This window comes from Oryctolagus cuniculus, chromosome 5 (assembly GCF_051225735.1).
Source record: "Oryctolagus cuniculus isolate XC-2025 breed Fujian yellow rabbit chromosome 5, ASM5122573v1, whole genome shotgun sequence".
Taxonomy (NCBI): Eukaryota; Metazoa; Chordata; class Mammalia; order Lagomorpha; family Leporidae; genus Oryctolagus; species Oryctolagus cuniculus.
Window position 1 is genome coordinate 128,091,792 of NC_142871.1, and position 16,669 is coordinate 128,108,460.

A 16,669-nucleotide genomic window follows, 5' to 3' on the forward strand; every position below is an offset into this window, starting at 1 on the left:
CACATTACAGCTGAAGACAAAGAGGAAGGCAGGCTTGTGACTTGTCCCCAGCCTGGAAGGGCCTGGCTAGGAGACGAGGGTGGGAGGCATGTGCAGGAAGGCCCCCCTCCCCTCCGCTTTCTGTGGACCACTATCACCCTCTCCAGATCCCGGTGGGGGCGGCCTCTGGATGGGCTGGGGCACTGACCTCATTGCTGTCTCTGGCAGTGACATCAGCGACCTTGAGGGGAGGGAGGCTGGCACTGGTCCAGGGCGTGCTCATGCAGGGGCGGGGGCTGGGGCTGGGCATCCGCCTCTCCCCGATCCCCTCCACCAAGAGCCAGGCCTGGCCCAGTCTGGGCAGGGGGGCAGCCATGCTGCTCTGGGCTATTCAGCCCTACAGCCCTGTTCTGGCTCTCTGCATAGGGAGGTGTGAGGCAGGGGAGGGAGCAGCGAGGGGGCGGAAGTGTCTGCCCTCTCCCCCCCCACACAGCAGCTCCACCCCAGGGTCCATCCCTGCAACCTGACAAGTCACTCCGCTCACCACTGCCCAGGAAATCATGGTTGCCCCCACCACTCAACATCTGTGCGCAGGCTGCTCCCACCCCTGGCGCTGTTGCCAGCAGTCAGCAAACAGACACGCTCGGCTCACCCCACGCAGCCCTTGCCCTGCAGCGCTCCTGGCCAACCAGGGAGGGGCAAGAGGGGCAGGGGAGAGGGGGCACGGGCTCATGGGACACTCACATCCCTCCAGGGGAGCCCCCCTCCCATGCCGCCTCGTGCCCTTGTCTGTTCCTCTTTGGCTAGGACAACAGCCCAGCTCCCCTGGTACGGATGGATTCGCCTGGGTTGCCGTGGATCGCAGCCTCTGCAGCACCGGGCTTGTGGTAGGGTGAGAGCATGCATGGGAGACTGTGAGAGCGTGTGTGAGTGTAGACTGCGTCAGTGTATGTGTGTGAGTGCGTGAGAATTTGTGAGTGCATTCGTGTGAGAGAGTGAACGTGTGTGAACGTGTGTGTGAGAGCTGGTGAGGGATTCTGTCACCCGTGGTCCAGACCGGAGACTGTGACAGTAAAGGTGGCACCATTAACAACGACCCCAGGACACCAGGTGACAATGGGACCAGCTGGGGAGAAGCAAGATTCGTGGTGACCCCAGGTGTCAGCAGCAACAGTCCCTTCCTGTCCCACTTCCGGGAGGACGCACAGGGCGGCTGAGGGGGAACAGGGAGGGCTCACCTCTGGGGACAGAATCTCTAGGAGACAAGGAAGGAGGAGGGGCCCCAGGGACAAATGGAGAAGAGGAAACCCTGAGGGATGGGAGAGAGGAGTGCGGGACGCAAAACCACAGATGCTGGCTTGCGTGTGGACAGCTTCCGCCCCGGGCGGCTGACCCTCGCTCCCCTGAGCCGCTTTCATGCGCTAGCTCACCTGATCCCCAGGACGAGCCCACGGGGCGCTGTTATCCCCTCCACCTTGCAGAGGAGGCACAGAGAGGGTGAGTCACTGGCCCGGCGTTCACAGCCAGGCGGGGCAGAGTTGAGATCGGAACCCAGGCAGCCTGCCCACAGGGCCCTCTCCCGGTGCTGCGGAGAGGTTGGGCTCCTTACTGGCAGCCAGTGGCTCCATAGAAGTTCCCTGCCCAGCCCTGGTCCCCTGCCCAGCCCTGAGGGACCCGGGGATTCCGCAGGGGCAGTAGGGCTGTGCTAGGGGCAGCGTGGCCGTGGAGTTGGAGCTGTTGTGGGTCTGGTTCCATCCCTCACCTGCCCTGCAAACCTCCCGAGCTCTGCCTCCTCCCTGGAAGCTGGGGCGGGGGGGCTATGGTGAAGGCGGCACCCTGTCACTCTCCAAAGTGGGCCAGCCCAGAGCCCCTCACCCCGGGGAGGCAGAAGTTCCAGGCCCAGAGCACACAGTGCTCCTGATTTCGCCAAGGGTCTGGAAGCAGGAAGACTGCGGGACCCGGCTCCAAGGTGCGGGTACTTAGTCTCAGGCAGGGCAGTGTGGAGCGTCCCAGGGGACTTTCTTGGGCTGCTCCAGGCCTCTCGGGTGTCTTGGCAGGAAGAGGGTGGCGGGGAGAGGAGACTGCTTCCGAATGAACAGTTAGCGTCAGCTGCGTGGGTAATCATGTGGTTCCGTGTAATTAAGAAGTTAATTAGCGCTGTGTCAGTCAAGGTTTAATTGGTCTCTTCTTCGGAGAAGCCTGGAAGACCCTCATGCTGGAAGCTTCTGGAATGGGAGGTGGGGGTGTGGGCAGGCAGATGCAAGGTGGGACAAGGGTGTGGGAGAGCCCCACTTCCTCATGTGCCTCCTCCGGGTCCGGGATTGTTCCCGAACAGCACCCCAAACCAGCTGGAGGTGTGGCTGTGGAACCCCCAAACCTGGATCCACTCACTGACGTCGAGGGTGGTGGAAGAAAGTGGGTGTTTATTCCTAAGCATGGAGCAAGGAGGGGTGAAGATTCTTACAGACTGAAGTTGGAGCTGAGATGTGTGAACGGCTCATGCCCAAGTTCCTGGTTGGTCAGTGGTACCTGTGACCTCCCTTTGATTGGTCGGTGATGCTGTGCTCTGAAGGGAATTTACGGTGGCCACCTGGGCTCCAGTTGGCCTGGGGGTTCCATGAAGGTGGCAGCTACATTGTGCTCAGAGCTGGAACTTCCTACGCAAACCACCCCAGGACAGCTCTGGCCGTCAAGGTTCTTATCTACTGGAGAAGCAAAGCACTCCTCGAGTCCGGTGATCAAAACCTTGTAGGGCCAGCGATGTCACTCCTTCAAGTCAGTGAATTCCTTTTGATAAAGGACAGGCGGGGACACTTTGGCTGAGGGGGACAGACAAGAGGCTGGGTCCTGCCGCTGCGCTAAGGATCCGTGACTCACTTCTGCCCCCTTCCAGCCTCCCATCCCCCACAGCTGACCCCAGTTATGGGGACTTTGGGGGGCCCCGGGAGCTCTCCCCCATGGCCAGGGTTTGTGCACCCACCCAGAGTGAGCACCAAATTCCGTACATCTGCTCCTGGGGTAGGCTTCCCGCTGGGAGGTGAGGACTAAGTGACGCACTACAGGTCACACAGCCTGGTAAGTGCCAGAGCTGCGACTCAGCCCTGGGAGACCCCAAGATGTCCAAGCCAGGCAAGCAAACGCTCCTCACACGCAAGATCCTCAGGGTCCGCCCGGGCTGTTCTCTGTGTGTGCGTCGCTCCCTTTCCCCGACGTCTGTAAGGCTCCCCCGCCCCCGCTCATGCACGCCTCTGCCCAAACGCCCCTCGTGTCTCAGGCACCTTCTGCGGTCCCGTGTATGAAATAGTGCCCGGCCCTCCTGTCACAGGCTCCCTGGGGGCGGGTGCCCCATCCGATGCACCACGTCACCGGGACATCCTTGCTTGTAGCCTGCCTCCCACCTGGGGACGGAGGCTCCGTGCAGGTGGGGGCTTTGCTGTTCTGTCCCCAGTGCTCCACGAGCGTCTGTGGAGTGAATGGATGGACACAGCTGTGGTGAGACGTAATCAGGATGAGGCACCCCCAGGGCTGGCCACCAGGAAGCTCCTCTTCTCCTGGGACTCCTGGGCTCCCAGCCCTAGGACAATGTAAGGACGAAGGCTGGAGGGAGCTGGGTGGGGCTCTGTGCCCTGGCTGCGCTCCTGGCCCCAGCCTTGGCAAAGCCTCCCTAGCTGCTGCTTTCTGCTTCCTCCTGTCTCCTCCTCCCCCATCTGGGGCCCCTCACCTCCCGCTGTCATTCGGCCAGGCCCCATCAGGGGGCTGCTTCCTGCCCCTCCTGCTGGCATGGTGGGCGGTGGGAGGGCACCTGCTTGGATGCACTGGGGATGACCTCTGACCCATCAGCTCCCAGCCAGCTCCCTCTGCACGTAGGGTCCTCCAGTCGCAGGGTGGCAGCATTTCCTGCTGGGATCTGCGACCGTCACTGGTGATGGACAGAAGCCACTTTCCTGGGTACACGGGCACCCCCTGCCTGTTTAGTGGTTTTATTGAACGATCATGGCAAACAGCAAAGTTCACCCATCATAGGCATACGCTGCGGTGGTTTCAAGTCCAGTTGCAGAGCCATGTGACCCCCCCGCCCCCCCGACGTCGAGTTTTAGAGCATCTCGTCACCCCAGAAAGGAAGCCTGAACCCACTTGTGGCTCCTCCCCAGCCCACGCCCACCCCACCCCCCGTCCCACCCCAGGCAGCTGCTAATCTGCTCCCTCTCTCTGAAGAGCTGCCTGTGACCTACATATTTCTCAGACGTGACCTCACACACGCGTGGTCTGCTGTACCTGGCTTTTTCCCTGCTCCTGTACTCCATGGTCAATATTGCTGAATATAAGATTTCTGAGCATATCATTGGTAATTTCTTTTAAAAAATATTTATTTGAAGGCAGAGTGTCAGAGAGAGAGAGAGAGAGAGAGAGAGAGGTCTTCCATCTGCTGGTTTCACTCCCCAAATGACCACAACAGATAGGGCTGAGCCACTCCATCTAGGTCTCCCACGTGGGTGCAGGGGCCTCAGCACTTGGGCCGTCTTCTGCTGTCTCCCAAGTGCCTTAGCAGGAAGCTAGATCGAAAGTGGAGCGGCTGGGACTTAAACCAGCGCTCTGACGTGAGATGTGGGTGTCACAGGTGGCACCTTGGCCCCGTGGATAATTCCTTTAGGACATGATTACGACACAGAGAGAGGCAGTTGGATTGGTGTACCCCTAAAGCCCCACCCACACCCAGAGCTGTTTGGGGATCTCCCTGCCTGAGGACTCCTTCCGTCACCCTCTCAACTCCCACTTCCACTGGTAGAAAGCTGTCAGCAGGCTGGTGCTGCAGGGCCCCACGGGATGCAGCCCCCGCTCCTGGGTGGCCCCGGGAAGGTTGATCCCACCCCTGGCCTTGGCTTTGGCTTCTTCCTGTGCGCCGTGATCATTTGGCCGGACCTGCCCGGGCTGCCCTGTTGCAGCCTCTGCCCTGGTTGCTGCTGGCTTCGCTTCACTCAGAGCCCACATGAGTGCTCCGTGGAGCTCTCCTCGATCCCCAATTTCAGAGCCGCACAGGCGCTGGCAGGGGTGCTGTCTTCTGGCTGGTCTCCTGTGCCCGGCTCTGGGCTGGCTCTGACCAGGCGTGGAAATGCCCTCCTGTGTGCCCGTGGAGACATGGCACCGCCACTCGACCCAGGGCAGCCCACCCACCATTCGCAGCCTTTGTGGGTGCCAGGCCCAGAGACATGGAGTGAACGAGGAGACAGACCCTTGCCTGCCATCTAGAACAGGCTCTCAGAGGGCCACGTGGTGGGTGCCTCCCAGCTCAGCACCCTTCCCACCGCCACGGGCCGGCCGGTGCGCGAGGGCAGGCAGAGCCACTGAGCTGGAGGAGGGGAGGAAATGAAAGAACAGAGATAATTGTTCCCATTTGACAACTTTTTCTAATTAGGGACCAATTATGTCCTCAGGTACCTAATTGGGGTCCTGGTGGATTCTCTAATTTGCTAGGTAATTACTGGCCAGTAAAGCTAGCAGGAGGAAGTTTGGGGAGGAAATGCGTTATTTCTCTGTTCTGGGGGTTTTGCCCAGAAAACAAGTGTGTGCTCTGAGCTCTCTCTGTAGTCTTAAAGACCAGCCCCCAGCCCTGCCCCGCCCCGGCCCAGGGTCCCCTGTCCCCTTCCTGGTCTCTGAGCCCCAGGAGTTGCTCCTCCACCCTGAGAGCCTCCAGCTGACAGCACAAGGAGATGGAGACGTGTGTGTGTGTGTGTGTGTGTGTGTGGCCTCCCTAGCATCCACTCAGCCTAGTTAACAAACCAGGAATTGCCAACAGTCCATGGAAAACACACGTTATGAAAAAAGAATGAGTAGACGGGGCCGGCGCCGTGGCTCACTTGGTTAATCCTCCGCCTGCAGCGCCGGCATCCCATAAGGGCGCTGGGTTCTAGTCCCGGTTGCTCTTCTTCCAGTCCAGCTCTCTGCCATGGCCCAGGAGGGCAGTGGAGGATGGCCCAGGTGCTTGGGCACCTGTGCCTGCATGGGGGACCAGGAGGACCCACCTGGATCCTGGCTTCAGATTGGCATAGTTCCAGCCGTGGTGGCCATTTTGGAGGTGAACCAACGGAAGGAAGATCTTTCTCTTTGTCTCTCTCTCTCTCTCTCACTAACTCTGTCATATAAAAATTAAAAGAAAAATGAGTGGATTTGAAAGATATTTGCACTCAAATAAACTTATCTTCTAATTCCATTTTTCTAGGACCTTTTTGAAGTTCCCTTGTAGAATCACTGTGTTGGGACACTTCTAGCTACACACTCCACCCCCACCCCCTGGTTTATTGAATTCTACAATGCACTCACGTGGATAGCATCATCACTCCTGTCGTATGGATGAGAAACCAGGTGCTGGAAGGTCAAGGAAACACGGGAATTTGCCCTAAGGAAGTCAGCCAAGCTGTGCTGGGAGGCTCCATGGTCCGGGATGTCCATCACAGGTGTTCACCCCGGCTGGCCAGCGGACAGGACCCCAGAGGGTCTGGCCCTCAAGGCCATGTCCTCAAGCACCACCCAACCCCATCTCTTTCCTTTCTTTCTTGTTTTCTAGCTTTATTTATTTATTTGAAAGTCAGAGTGGCAGAGAGAGAGAGAGAGAGAAAGAGATCTTCCAACCACTGGCTCACTCCCCAAATGCCCACTACAACCAGGGCTAGACCAGGCCAAAGCCAGGAGTCTGGACCTCCATCTGGGTCTCCCACATGGGCGGCAGGAACCCAAGTACTTGAGCCATCCCCTTCCGCCTTCCAAGGTGCATGTTTGCAGGAACCTGGATCAAAAGCAGCCTAGCCAGGACCTGAGCCAGGTGCTCGGACACGGGACGGGTGGCCTGAGTGTGGCTTAACTGCTGCACCAAATGACTGCCCTCTTAGCATCTTATTGTTTTAATATTTATTTATTTGTTCCATCTTCTGATGCTTTCCCAGGGACCTAAGCAGGGAGCTGGATTGGAAGTGGAGCGGCCGGGACTTGAACAAGTTCCCATATGAGATGCCAGACTGCAGGCAGCAGCATAGCCTGCTGCTCCATGGTGCCAGCCACCTTAACATCTTTTTTTAAAAAAATATTTATTTATTTATTTATTTGAAAGGCAGAGTTACAGAGAGACAGAGGCAGTGAGAGAGAGAAGTCTTCTATCTATTGGTTCACTCCCCAGATGTCCGCAACGGCCAGAGCTGCACTGATCCGAAGCCTGGAGCCAGGAGCTTCTTCCAGGTCTCTCAAGCGGGTGCAGGGGCCCAAGCACTTGGGCCATCTTCTACTGCTTTCCCAGGCCACAGCAGAGAGCTGGATCAGAAGTGGAGCAGCTGGGACTCCAGCTAGTGCCCATATGGGATGCCGGCACTGCAGGTGGCAGCTTAACCCACTACGCCACATTGCCGGCCCCCTTAACATCTTTAAATGTGTTTCTTTATCAGCTATATTTTTTGCTCTGGTAAATTATTTATTCAAATATTTTGACCATTGTTATTGAGTTGCTTTTTACCTTTATTTATTTATTTATTTATTTGACAGGCAGAGTGGACAGTGAGAGAGAGAGAGACAGAGAGAAAGGTCTTCCTTTGCCGTTGGTTCACCCTCCAATAGCCGCCACGGCCGGCGCGCTGCGGCCGGCGCACTGCGCTGATCCGATGGCAGGAGCCAGGTGCTTCTCCTGGTCTCCCATGGGGTGCAGGGCCCAAGCACTTGGGCCATCCTCCACTGTACTCCCGGGCCACAGCAGAGAGCTGGCCTGGAAGAGGGGTAACCAGGACAGAATCCGGTGCCCTGACCGGGACTAGAACCCGGTGTGCCGGCGCCGAAAGCCAGAGGATTAGCCTAGTGAGCCGCGGCACCGGCCCTTTATTGGGTTTTGAAAGTTCTTTATATATTCTATATACCAATCCTTTACAGATATATGATTTGTAAATTTTTATTTAAAGATTTATTTTATTTATTTGAAAGAGTCACAGAGAGAGGTAGAGAGAGAGAGGACTTCCCTCTGCTGGTTCACTTCCTAATTGGCTGCAATGGCCAGAGCTGCCCGATCTGAAGCCAGGAGCCAGGAGCTTCTTCCGGATCTCCCAAATGGGTGCAGGGACCTGACGACTTGGGCCATCTTCTACTGCTTTCCCAGGCCATAGCAGAGAGCTGGATCGGAAGAGGAACAGCCGGGACTAGAACCAGCGCCCATATGGGATGCCAGTGCTTCAGGTCAGGGCTTTAACCTACTGTGCCATAGCGCCGGCCCCTGATTTGTAAATTTTTAAAAATTTATTTATTTTATTTGAAAGAGAGAGTCAGAGATCGCCCACCCATGGTCTCATTCCCTAATTACCCCCAACAACCAGCATTAGGTCAGGCCAAAGCCAGGAGTTGAGTTTTAAATGTTGATGTTGAATTTATCAATTTTGTCTTTTACAATTTGTGCTTTTGAGTTCTTCCTAAGAAATATTTACCAGTCCCAAAGTCACGAAGATTTTCTTCTGTGATTTCTTCAAGAACTTTTAGTTTTAGGTTTTACATTTAGGCCTGATTCGTTATTTGGATTTAATTTTTGCAAAGGATGCCAAGTATAGTTTCAGGTCATTTTCTTGCAGGTGGAGAGCCAATTATTCTGGCACCATTTGTTGAAAAGACAACCTTTGGGACCACGCTGTGGTGTAGTGGATAAAGCCGCCACCTGCAGTGCCAGCATCCCATGTAGGCGCCGGTTCGAGTCATGGCTGCTCCACTTCCAATCCAGCTCTCTGCTTTGGCCTGGGAAAGCAGTGGAAGATGGCCCAAGTCCTTGGGCCCCTGCACCTGTGTGGGAGATCCAGAAGAATCTCCAGGCTCCTGGCTTCGGATTGGTGCAGCTCCAGCTGTTGTGGCCAACTAGGGAATGAACCGGTGGATGGAAGACCTCTCTCTCTCTCTGCCTCTCCTTCTTTCTCTGTGTAACTTTGACTTTCAAATAAATAAGTATCTTTAAAAAAAGAAAAGAAAAGAAAAGGCAAACTTTGCTCTGTTGACTTGCCTGAACGCATTAGCTGAAAATAGATGGATTATATATTTGGCTTCTAGACTTCCTGTTATTGGTCTATTTGTCTTGACTATTGCAGCTCTGTAAATCAGGAGTATGCATTTTACTAAGTGCTTTTTTTTTTTTTGGTCAGTGTTGTTCTAGCTATTCTAGATCCTTTTCCTCCCCATATTAATTTTGAATTTCTTCTTGATTTCCACATACAAGCCTGCTGGAATTTACCTGGGATGGCATTGAATCTATAGATTAATTTTGGAGACAATTAAAATTTCAACAACATTGAGTTTTCTGGTCCATGTCTGTTTCCATTTCTTCTTTAATTTCAATAACTCAGAAATTTAATGAATTCAGTAATCTGAAGTTTAATTTTTCAGTGTTTCAGTCTCACACATCTTTGTCAGATTTATAACTAAGTATTTAAGTTTTTGATGCTATTGCAAATATTTTAATTGGTAATTTTGGACTGATGAGAGGGTTATCAATTTTACTGATTTTTTTCAAAGAATTGACTCATTCATTTTCTGTATTGTTCTGTTTTCTGTTTCACTGATCTCTTTTTTGTTTTAAAGATTTATTTATTATTTGAGAGGCAGAGTTACAGAGAGAGAAAGGCAGAGAGAGAGAGAGAGAGAGAGAGAGAGGTTTCTGGTTCACTCCCCCCAAATGGCCACAATAGCCAGAACTGAGCCGACTGGAAGCCAGGAGCCAGCAGCTTCTTCTAGGTCTCCCACATGGGTACAGGGGCCCAAGCACTTGGGCCAACATCTGCCGCTTTCCCAGGCACATAAGTAGGTAACTGGATCAGAAGTGAAACAGCTAGAACTTGAACAAACACCAAATATGGGATGCTGGAGTCACAGGCAGCAGCTTGACCTGCGGGCCCCTGGCATAAATTTATTTTTTTTAAAAGATTTATTTATTTATTTGAAAGTCAGAGACAGAAGGAAAGGCAGAGAGAGAGAGAGAGGTCTTCCCTCCACTGGGAGTGCCCCAGATGTCTGCAACAGCCGGATCTGCACCGATTTGAAGCCAGGAGCCAGGAGCTTCTTCCAGGTCTTCCATGTGGGTGCAGGGGCCCAAGGGCTTGGGTCGTCTTCTACTGCTTTCCCAGGCCATAGCAGAGAACTAGATCAGAAGTGGAGCAGCCAGGACTCGAACCTGCGCCCATATGGGATACCGGCACTGCAGGTGGTGGCTTTACCCTTTATGCCACAGCGCCGGCCTCTGTGAATTTCTAAGAAGGAAGGAGTGAAGATGGAGTGGGCTATGGATCCTGGCTCCAGATATGTGCATAAGTGGCTTCCGAGATGCTCTGCGCTGATCCTGGCTCCTGTGCACAGCTATGTTTGCCCCGTGTGTCCTCCCCACTGAACAGGGCTGGCAGTGTCCCCAACAGGCTCCCAGGCCAAGTCACGACAGATGTTGGGGCCCCCGCTTTCTCACTCTCGGTCGCTCTGGAGAGACTTCTGGAGGAAGTCAGCCACAGTGCTGTGAGACCGCTGGCAAGTTGGACGTGCCCAGGGGCTGCGGATTCGGCAGCCACGTGAGCGAGCCGCCCCTAAACACCCACACCCTCCAGTGCCTCCGAGACACAGGGGGTGCCCGGCACAGCTGGGTTCAGTCCCTACTAGAAATGGTGTGGGTGAGAATACGTGCTCCGTGTTCTGTTCAGCTGAAGCCCTCAGGCTCCCACGCTATGCAGCCACAGTCAGCGAGCGCCGTCTTGCTCACGGCATCCGTGCTCCTGTTCCTCCCCTGCACTGCCCCCTCCTGCCGTGCGAGTCTCTCTTCCCTCAAAGGCTGCAGGGGAGATCTTAGGATGCACGCGGAGTAGCTGCGCAGCCCGCGTCAAAGGCGCCGTGTTGTCCCCAGGAGAGAAGGATCCAGAACTGCGGCTCTGTCCTCGGCAGCATCAAAGCGCCGTGCCCCTTTCAGATCACCGTGGTCCTAAGTTGTCACGCCCGGGTGATATGAGAGAGGACAAGATGAGCCGGGCAAGGAGGGAGCTGTGTTCTCAGCCAGCCAGCCAGCGTGCTGCCCCGTCAGTGTCACCTGCCCCTCTTCTGTAAAACAAGAGGACAGAGCACAAGTCCTTTGCTTCCTGCCCACTCTCATGGTGACTCAGAGTTCACACGCATGCATGCATGCACACACACATGTTCACATGCACACACACGCACATGCACACACACACCAGATATCTTCAAAAAGCTCGCAGAGCTGCTGGCTTTGTGGCGCAATGGGTTAAGCTGCCACTTGTGTCCCTCCAGCTCCCCACTAAAAGGGAAAGCGGTGGAAATGGCCCAAGGACTTGGGCCCCTGTCACTCATGTGGGAACCTGGGATGGAATTCCTGGTTCCTTGCTTTGGACTAGCCCAGCCCTGGCTGTTGTGGTCATTTGGGGAGTGAACCAGTGGATTCAGTGGATGGAAGATCTCTCTCTCCCTCTCTCTCTCTCTCTTTGTCTTTCTGTAACTCTGCCTTTCAAATAAATGCATCTTTTTTTAAAGTTTATGGAAAATTCATATATAGAAAAGCTATGCATGTACTCCAATTTTTTTTGCATAAAAAAAACCTTACCTTTTAAGTCCATTTTCCATGAACCTTTTGAAGTACCCTTGTGTGCAGACATACATATGTGTGTATATTAACCTTCTTCTTGGAATACAGTTATACGTAAACCTGTACCCGCAATAACTCTGCAGCTCCATTGATTTTTGTACACTGAACGTACTCATGTCCCCAGCACCTGGATTAAGACAGAGAAATTACGGGCCCTCAGAAATCCCCACAGTCCCTCCCACCCTCCAGGCAGAATGACAAGTGGTACTTTTTTTTTTTTTTTAAGATTTATTTATTCAAGAGGCAGAGTTACAGGGAGAGGAAGAGACACAGAGAGAGAGGTCTTCTATCCCCTGATTCACGGACCAAATGGCTGCAATGGCCGGAGCTGGGCTGATCTGAAGCCAGGAGCCAGGAGTTTCTTCCAGGTCTCCCACGTGGGTGCAGGGGCCCAAGCATTATGGGCCATCTTCCACTGCTTTCCCAGACCATCAGCAGAGAGCTGGATCAGAAGAAGAGCCGCTGGGACATGAACTGGTGCCCATATGGGATGCCGGCACTGCAGGCAGAGGCTTAGCCTGCTACACCACAGCGCTGGCCCCAGTGGCTCCAGGGACCCCCAGCAGCCCCAGTGGCCCCAGCGGTCCTGTCTTCTAATGCTGTGGGTGGCCCCATGTGTGCTTCTGCTTCCTAGGATCACGGTATAGGACGCCTGGTGTCTTGGTTGAGCTCTGAGTTTAAGAGAGCCCTCCATGTTTAAGTAGGCCACGAGGGCCATGCCTCCTGTCCGCTGTGTGGAGCTAACAACCCGCACAGGACCATGCCGCAGTCTGTTTCCCTTCTACCAGCAAGGCCCCTGGGTCATCGTGTAGGTGCTGCTATGGGCAGCGCTCTGGTGAGCTCTGCCGTCTTAGCTTTGGGCTCGTGGGTGCACCTCGCTGGCAGAGATGCCTGGCTCATAGGACATAGGTCTGGCCGCGTAAGCAGATTTTGCCAAAGTCGATGCACAACTGATACTCCCAGTGGCGGCACAGGAGGGTTCCAGGAGCTCCCTCTTGATGTGGGCAGTTCCCCGCAGCCAAGGGGTGGGCTGCTGCTGGACCTCTCCACCCTGAGGAGTGGGTGGGGGACGGAGGGGGCAGTGATGCCCCAGGGGTCCATGGGGAGCTGCAGCCTTGGGGGAGGGTGACCACGAAGAGTCTGGAAGGGGTCTTCCCTTGCCTTGCTCCTGAGTGGGGCAGGCAGAGGAGGCCCAGGTGACTGCGCTACGCCCCGGTGCCGCTAACAGGACTGGGGCTGAATCTCGCTGTCTCTCCGCGGGACTTGTCCCCATGTTCTCCTCTCCCTGACATGGAGATTGCCCATCCCCAGGGGTGGCAGAGTCCGAAAGGGTGCCCTGGAGGGAAGCTGGCAGAAGGCTGTGTGGCAGACATGGTGGTGGCCCCCCCATCTCTGTCCCCCTGTTCATAGGCATCGGGGTTGCCTGGCTGGCCATCACCTCGGCAGGTGGGGGCAGGCCCTGGCCAGGCCCGCCTGCGCCCCTGGAGCCCTCCCAGTGAGGGCACTGTGGCTGCCATCTCCCTCTGAGGGCTTCCGCAGCAGCCCACACAGGCTGGCAAAGCGGGAGAATGGCCACTCCTGGGAGTGACCCACCGTGACCACGGGTTTGCTGGGCAAACACCTCCAAGCTGTCCTCCGTGACAGCTCTGCCCACCCACACTGGTGAGCAGGTTCTTCAAAAATTAACTCATTTATTTTCATTTTACGTGAAAGGCAGAGTGAAGGCTTCCATCCGCTGATTCATACCCCAGATGCCAGCACTAGCCGGCGCTGGACCAGACCGAAGCCAGGGGCCTGGAACTCCCTCTGGGTGTCCAATGCATGTGACAGGAACTCAAGTCCTTGAGACATCATCTGCCTCCCAGGATGTGCGTCAGCAGGAAGCTGGGTCGGAAACCAGGTAGCCAGGACTCAAGCCAGGTACTCCCGTATGTCACACGAGCGCCTCAAATGGCAACCTGACTACTGGCCAAATGCCTGCCCCAGAGCTGAGACATCCTCGCAGGCTCCTGGCCCCTCCCTTGCTGAGTTTCTGGGACCTCCCTCTTTTTTTTTTTTAAGGTTTTTTTTTTTTTTTTTTTTTTTTTTTTTGACGGGCAGAATGGACAGTGAGAGAGAGAGACAGAGAGAAAGGTCTTCCTTTGCCGTTGGTTCACCCTCCAATGGCCGCCGCGGCCGGCGCGCTGCGGCCGGTGCACCGCACCGATCCGATGGCAGGAGCCAGGATCCAGGTGCTTCTCCTGGTCTCCCATGGGGTGCAGGGCCCAAGCACCTGGGCCATCCTCCACTGCACTCCCGGGCCACAGCAGAGGGCTGGCCTGGAAGAGGGGCAACCGGGACAGAATCCGGCGCCCCGACCGGGACTAGAACCTGGTGTGCCGGCGCCGCTAGGCAGAGGATTAGCCTAGTGAGCCGCGGCGCAGGCCCTGGGACCTCCCTCTAAACAAATGACTTGCACTTGAACTCTTACCTGGTGCCCGCCCTGCCTAAGATTGGATATGACCCCGCCTGGCAAAGACGGGGGTAGAAGCTGCAGGTGCTTCTGGAGTGGGTTCCTCCCTCCCTTGGGGAAAAGGAGAGGGAGTGGAGGCCCCCTTTTCCCACCTGCCCTCCTTGTGGGATGTGGCGTGTGAGAGCAGGATGCCTGGGGCTGTCGCGGCCACTCTGGGACCAAGGAGGCAGGCAAGCACGGCGGAGCAGCAGGAGGGGAGCCAGGCTCCTCAGTGGCATCCTTGAGTGTCCTGATCAGCTTGGGGGCCCTGCCTCTGCCCTTAGGGTGAAGGAGGCAACGGTTGTTCTTCCGGACAAAGCCACACGCGTCAGGTACTCTAGCAACAACAGAACTGAGCTGCTACCCCTGGGATCGGGTCCCGCCTCTGTTACCTTGGTGGCTCCAGAGACAGACTTGGGTGAGGGGTGGGAAGCGGAGGGGCCCAGGCTTGAACTCCGCAGGTGGCTGAGGACCAGGATCCTGGAATGGAGAGGGACACGGGGCAGCGGGTGTCCGGGGTCAGAGGGCAGGGCATGGAGAGGTCACAAGGGCAGGGCCGGCGTTAATCTGGTGCGGGGATGGTGGCGTCCTTATTGTTATTGTTATGAAGCATCGCAGGGCTCACACTCGTCCTGGCCTGGCAGGGCCCCCCTAATGGTCCCATAAATCCTGGCCATAAAGAGTAATGGGGGGAGACAAATGAGATAATTAGGAATAAATCTCACCCAGGTCTCTATTCATCAGCGTCCCTGCAACTGGCCAATCTTCCGAACCATTAGCCGGCTCCCTAATTAATACCGAGCTGCCCGGCTCTGCAGAGGTTCCAGGCCGGGGAGGGGCTCGGGCTGAGGGGCACCACCGCCTCCACCCCAGCCTGTGGCTGTGACCTTGGGAGGAGCCTGCTCCTCCTCCCTGGGTCCCACCTGCCTCCATCTCTCTGTCCACCTGTGATGCGCGTCTTACGCCTGTGTTTCCGTTATCAGATGGCCACTGGCCACGGTGTTGAGCCACGGGAGGTCTGTGTAAGGAGGACCTGGGGGGGCACCTGCACCAACCCTCTGCCATCTGTCCTCCCTGCCAGCCCTCTGTCTGTACCTGGGCAGGGACCCCATCCACAAGCCCCTTCCCACAGAACAGACTCCACCCACCACTGCGGTGGTCCGTTCTACTTGGGGCAGTTCTTCCTTGGAATACTAGAATGTTCTCTCTTGCTTGGAGCCGAGAACGCGCTCCCTGTCCTGCTGCTTCTTGGTTTTCCCCTCCCTGCTGGAGCCTGACCGTAAGCCTAACTCTCCTTCCAAGCCCCTGACAGTCCAGGGCAGTTCTTCCTGACTTCGGGCCGAATGCCGTAAGATGTTATGACAGCTGGTGGTCTGTGGCCATGCCCCCGGCCCCAGGCACTGTATCGGCACCTGTCCACCACCATGGCTGCTGCCTTCATCTTCCAGCCTTCCCCACCTTTTTCTTACAGCACCCCTGCTTCTTTGGGAAGCTTCCCTCCCTCCACCCCAATTCCACATGGTTCTGCAGGAACAATGAAGCAAGCCCCCCTCCCTGACCACAAAAGAGTCACATGTCTTTGGCCTGGCCAATCACAGCCCTCCATCTCCTGGCCCAATGATAAGCCTGTAGCCCATGCTGGGCCAACCCCAGCCCTGCCCAGGCTGTTACGATGCAGCCCCCTGAGGCTGCAACACTGAGACAGTGCCAGGCAGACAGGGTGTGTGAGCTCACCTCCGCCCCCATCTGTCTGCAGTAGGAGGGACTGAAGCTGACTTAGAGACGTGGGAGCTGCGGGATAGAGAGGCCGCTACAGGGTCAGGGAAAGGCAGTGACGCCAGGCACCAGGCGAGGGGCAAGGGACAGCCGGGAGCAGGGGGCTTTTCCCTGGAGGAGGCGACGGGCGAGGGGAGTGCTCTAGCGACAGCAGGGGCCCATCCCGTGACCCTCATCATCCTGGGAAAGTTGGAGCGAGGAAAGGAGGGTCAGTCCAGGGAGGACAAGGGACCAGGCCTGAGACCTCTGTCCTCCTATTACCCCCCTGCCCCCCACATCCTGAGATTCCTGCCCTGCCTCTCCCAGACCTCTCTGCTCATGGGGGCTGTCCTGCAGGTAACCCTGTGTTTTCACAGCTACAGTGGAGTCCTGTTGCCCACTGCTCAGCAACAGGGAATCCCAAGAGCCTCAGGGTCCAGCCCAGGGCCCTGCTGCCAGATCGGATCATCTCCTCCAGGGGGAGCTGGTGCAGGTCCCTAGGCATGACCCACCACAGGCAAAGCTGCACCTGCTGGGTTCAGCCTCTGGTGGCTTGAAGCCGTCCTGTCCTGGAGGTAGTGGGATTTGGAGCTCATTTTGCCCAGCTCTGGGTATGAGAACAGGAAATGCCAACTAAATATGGAGAGAAGCTGAGTGGGAGGCTGCCACCTCTCCCTTCCCAGGCCAGCCCCTGGCTCCACTGCTTGCTCCATCCAGGAGCAGCCGCTCTTAGCTTTGGTGGACAAGATCACCGTACCCCCGTCTCCCTCAAGCATGAACTTCCTGCCTTGGCTTAGGTGGCTGGG